The sequence below is a fragment of the Myxocyprinus asiaticus genome, chromosome 11, assembly GCF_019703515.2.
Source record: "Myxocyprinus asiaticus isolate MX2 ecotype Aquarium Trade chromosome 11, UBuf_Myxa_2, whole genome shotgun sequence".
NCBI classification, from domain to species: Eukaryota; Metazoa; Chordata; class Actinopteri; order Cypriniformes; family Catostomidae; genus Myxocyprinus; species Myxocyprinus asiaticus.
The window spans coordinates 48,638,109-48,644,283 of NC_059354.1; positions in this window are offsets into that span (position 1 = coordinate 48,638,109).

Genomic DNA, 6,175 nt, shown 5'->3' on the forward strand with positions numbered 1-6,175 from the left:
AATGAATCAATGCATTTGGCAGGTGTTTGCATAAAATGCAGGGTTTATACAACACAGAGAAGTCATAATAAACGCTTTGAACAATACTGTGTGAATCTGCTTCCTCTGATCAAACTTTGTCAGTGGTGACGCTGAGACTGCCTCAGACTTCCTGTTAATTAACACTACATATTAATTCCACCATCTTTTCCCCCTCTCCTCTCCCAGACTCTTATTTGGCAATAGTCTGTCAGTGATGCAGACACTGAGTTACGTTTGTGGTTATTTGACTGTACAAAAAGAAATAATCGAGATCATGTTGATATATTTTCAACTAGGGATCATTGTAAAGAGATGCATTTTCTGATATTTTTTAAAGACCATTTATTTCTTTATTTACAGGCTATTTTTTCCTATGAATGCAGGACTGCAGGGCATTAAGAAAACCTGTTTATGCATGGTTTGCTTGACCAAAAATAAATAAATGAATGAGGAAAGAGAGAGATTCTGTTTTTGCAACAGGATGTATCATTAATCACGTCATAAACAATGCCGATTTCGATTAACTCAATAACAGTGTTCCGTTCTGTGATGTCATAATGATTTCGATGACTGTTGATGGTAGAATACATTATGTTGTAAAAGTTATGATGTCACAATAATGCAATAATTTGTGCCATGCAATGAATGTGTTTATAAATACATTAGGTCTATTATAAAGTTAATAATATTACAAAGTTGCTATTGTAGTTTATTCTAATTATTGCTATTGAGATTTTAATCGCGTTGATTTTTTTAAAAATAAATAAATACATCGAAATATTATTTCTGAGAGAGAAAAAACTATACGAAAGTGAGGTGAAATAATTTAATAATAATAATAATGATGAAAAAAAATTATTAGCGTGTTGTTTTGTTGATTCTTATCATATGTCCTTGTAAAAGCAGGTCTATTATTATTATTATTATTATTATTATTATTATATGTAAAAGTAGAATAGTATGCCTAGGAAAAAAACTCGTAGGTAATTCACATTAACTCTGTTATAGGACATAAGGAAACAATAATTGAGGAAAGATTAGACAAATTAAATAGCAACAGATGTTTGAAATTAGAGTAATTTAATGTCATTATATTTATGTCCTTATGTGCTTGACGGTAAATAGCATGGAACTTAATTAAATAAATTATAGAATGTTCTATACATTACCAGCGTGATTTTTATATTTTCTTTTTATATTTTTGTATTCATGTAGCCTATATTCTTATATAAATGTATATAGGCTATAAAAGCAAGACTGAAAATTATATATATATATATTTGGATGTTACTACAACAAGCACACTAAGTTTTCTGACAATTATTTTCAGTTTAAATACACCGACCGAAAAATTGATGGATGGATGAGTTAATTTTAAATTAGGATTCAAGCAAATCGCATTTTGGCTCGTCTGAGTCGGTGGAACTTTTATGTGAGGGTCTCTCTCTCTCTCTCTCTCTCTCTCTCTCTCTCTCTCTCTCTCTCTCTCTCTCTCTCTCTCTCTCTCTCTCTCTCTCTCTCTGTCTCTCTCTCTCTCTCTCCATCGGTTGAAGCTGGTGACTTGCTGTTTTTCCATGAACTGTGCAGCCGCATCAGCAGCACCGATGGAGCGGCTGATTAGCATGCGGCAATAATGAGGGTGAGCCGGGTTTCATTGTTCTAACACCTCCCCTCTCCTCCGCACCAATCTGTCAGCGTTCAGCCTCAAATGCTGCACTCCACAAATGAATTGGATAATTAGTTGCCCCTCACGAATGCTGCACTCTTCTCACCCCTGATTGCTTTCACCTTTTTGCTCCTGGCAATTTTGACACCTCGTAATCAGCCTGCTGCTTCTCCTTCTCAATCTATAACCCTCCTCTTCCTCCTCTCTGCCATACTTTAATCCAAATACGACGTGTATACAGCTAGAAAGTGTTGAACAGATGAATGGAAATGCTTTACTAAAGATAATGCACGTGAAATTCAGGAACGGAATCTATAGATCTATGCACTTTCTACATTATGCTGTCAAAAATCGAGTCAACAGCAAGGGCAGAAAAAAAAAAAAAAAGAAAGAAAGAAAAAAAAAAAGAAAAAACACATGGACCCAGAAACTGTCAGTACAGCTTTCCTCTTCCAAATAACGAGCACTGACAACGTAATTATGTACAAGCATCTGTCTAAGACTCGAGAGAGAGAGAGAGAGAGAGAGAGAGAGAGAGAGAGAGAGAGAGAGAGAGAGAGAGAGAGATCATATTTGCTGCCTTTTAGAATAAATTCATGGTTTGATGTGAGAGATGAGAATTTGAGCGGTCTGTTTATCCAAGTTGGGTCGTGTATTATGCGCAACACATTGTGCTCGTTCGAGATGCAATATTCAGCTTGCAAATAGATCAAAACGCACATCGTGTGTCTCAGTTGTTGTGCTGTTTTTGCTTTACCAAAACAATGTCGCTCTGTGGTACATATTTTTATGCCGGTTGGATTAATTGGTTATATTAGCCTACCTTAATAAAACGGATAGTTCGGCCCTAGATGCCGATTGGCCAACAGTGTTCCAGCTGTTCTACATCAAAATCGCAATGAACGCGGAATAACTATTCGCTGCACCCAGTGGCGTAGCCAAGCGTGGGCCGGGGTGGGCCTGGTTATATATTTAGAAAATAGTTTAAAAATGAATAAATCCTGATTTCTGAAAGTGTGAAAGAACTGTTCTCTGTCGGTTCTCCTGTCAAAGAATGACTTTATTTTTTGTTGCTGAAAATGTTTTTATTGAGGGCCACCCAGAAGTAATTTCCTGGCTATGCCCTTGGCTGCACCCATAGCGGATTGTTATTTTTGTTGCATATGGAGCTAGACAGGGGTGTAGATTCGGCTTGAACATTGCCCCCCCCACCAATGTTCAAGAATTTACATGTTTCCATTGATCATGGTATAAATATTGGTGTTGTTTTTATTCTCTCCTGGAATCTACACCCCTAGAGCTAGATGATTTAATGTCTAAAATATTTGAATTTGAAATTTGTTCATTTGAATTCAAGATGTGCATTTAACAAATGGCATATTTCTTTGTGGCATATTTTATACATTTGTATTTTTAAACAGCAGATTTTTTTCTTCTTCACATTTTTCGGTCAGAACTTTGAAAGGCAACACAGTTGACCAGTCACAATCTGATATAGAACAGGCCTTAAAGGAATATTCCGGGTTCAATACAAGTTAAGCTCAATCGACTGCATTTGTGGCATAATGTTGATTACCACAAAAATTAATTTTGAGCAAAAATCTGTGTTCTAGTGATGCATTTACAATGGAAGTCAATGGGGGCCAATCTGTAAACATTAAAATAGTCACTTTTTCAAAAGTATAGACACAAGACTTAAACAATATGTGTGTTAACATAAATTTAGTGTGATAAAATCACTTAATATTTTTTCTATGTAAAGTTTTATCTATTTTTACAACTTCGTTGCCATGATGATGTAATGTCAACTCTAAAACAACTGTAAAAATGCAATTTAAACAACTTTACAGCTCAAATAATACATGATTTTTAACAGAAGAATTAATGTAAGTACTTTTATAAAATTATAAGCTTCACATTTCTGCCTTTAAACCCTCCAAAAATTGGCTCCATTCACTTCCATTGTAAGTGCCTCACTGTAACCTCCATTTTTGCTTTTTTTAAAAAGCAAAAAAAAAAAAAAAAGTCGAAATTCTTATGGTAATCAACATTATGCTACAAATGCTGTCGATTGAGTTCAACTTGTATTGAACCCGGAATATTCCTTTAACACTTAAAATGGTTGTTGTTCTCCATCTGGAACGCTTGTAAGTTTTTACCTTGCTTGTTATGGAGACCGGAGCTGAGAAACCGTCCAGCGGCGATTAGAGTTAGAAAACTAGTTTCTTTACGATCTGAATTTTTGAGATCTAAATGTAAGTCATTTGTCTTCGGAGTTCTGAATTTCATCTTAATCTAAAAATTTGAACATGCAGTTACATTAATCTGAATTGTTTACATCTAATTCCACCTCTAAAAAGTTAAACCGATTTAAAAATGCAAATGTATAAATTACACCACAACATCTTCAGTTTTGTTAACTGCATATGTCTAGAATTCAAATTAACACATTTTTAGAACCAAACGCTTTAGTCGTTGTTCTAGCTCCATAGTAGCATAGCAATGCTCTGTTATGCCACGGATAATATATTTTAGTGGAACAATGACAATTGATGAATTTGCTTAAAAATAAGGTATTGATGAAAATTGTGCCCTTTACATTTTTATGAAATAGTAATTGTTTTATTAAAACAATAATGCACTTGAGGCCATGCTATATCATGAATATCCAGTTAAAACTCAACTGCATGTGTCACACTTTACAGTGCCATTTGGATTAGGCCTATATTCACAATATAAAACATGGCTTAAACATACACTATCAAAGATTATTACATGGCTCTCTGGAATACTTGATTGGTCAATCAGAGGTATTCTGTGATTCAATATTTTTATCCAAGCTGTACAATTGACCGTTGTCCCAGGCAACCAATTTTCTACATAGCTGTGCTAGCATTGTTTCTTCTGTATCACCGCATGCACTTTCTTCTAACATAATTTAGACTAATTTAAAACTAAATATTTCATGCCCATTTATTTATTTGGCAAGGAGCTATGTAAAAAACGGGCTAATGTAGTCGGCAAGTCATAACTGCAAAAAGATCCCTCCACTTCACATCAGGGTTTATTCTGCAACAATAACAGGTGGGGATGACTGTACATTATCCACTATTCAGTATTTTTATGGAATCTTTTCTGCAAACAGATTATCAATGAAACATCAGGAAATGTCCCCATGTGCAGAGCCAGTCTGCCAGTGCGAAACGACAACAAAATCTAGTTCCTCTTCTTCACACATCTCATCTTCTGAGTGTGTGTGTGTGTGTGTGTGTGTTAGCAGGCTGTAATCCGAGGCGCTGGGAGGTCTTCACAGCAAAGATGTGTGCCACTACACACATTTCCCTTTCTGCTTAACGCATCGTCACTGGAATTAGGGAAAATTATTACTTTTGTTTATGAAACTGCTAATTATCCACACACATGGTCCAATGCAGCATCAAGGACATGGTTTAAGATTCTCCCATTAAAAAATGCAAGTGCATCTCTACTGTCTAGTGCACTGCAGTTTAGAGCGTTATAAGCGCGAGAAAACACAATAGAAGATTAAAAACAAAGCTAGAATGTTTTGGTATTAGAGGTATTTGAGCAGCTTATTTGCATGATGGGCAGTCTGTGGGGTGGATATCGTTTTATACAATACTTCTCCATTCACTGAAGTGCTATTCGCTTTTGTTCATTCATGTGGATGAACGGCAGAGCCCTAAACACATGTATAAGACAAGCCTATTAGCAAGAAGGCAACAAAATAATACACAATACTGTAAATCTAAAATAACTGTGCATGTAATTGCAAAGTGAGCTTGCATTGGATACTATGTGTAGTAACAATTAACCTGCAATACCTGTACAGCAGTGATTTCATAGACCAGATGGTGTTTATCGTTGGAATAATGATCTAAGAAATATTTCTCATTCTGAACAGATTCCCTCATACAGGTGGTACAAATTAAAATGAACAAATTAAAGCAATTAGGAGTTATTACTTCCAAAACATTTCAATGGATTTTTTTTTTCCAGGGGCCACTAAATTTACTACTGCATTGCTGGAACTGCTTATAGATGTGCTGCGAAAATAGGGAGACTGGGGCTAGTTGTCACACTTTTTTAACTCCAGTGAATATTTCTCAGAGTGGATTTATTTTTTTTAAGTAAATTAAGACACATACAGTACCTTAAAGTCCTAGCTACATGAAAAGATTTTGAACATTTCTAGAATTATTGCCCAGGAGAAAAGATTAAGTTCACTGAACACACGTTGATCTTTATAGTGGAACATTGTGTCACATTATATGGGGTAAGTTGTCACAATGGGAATGTGCCATTAAATAGCCTTTTTTTTTTTTTTTTGGCTTTTCAGCAAAATTTAAACAGTAATTTTTCAAAACAATTCATGAAAGCCAAAATGTCAAATAAAATAATTGTTTTGGCAAAAGATGCTGTAATTCCATAACAGATGTAAATACATTCTATAAAATATACAACATATAA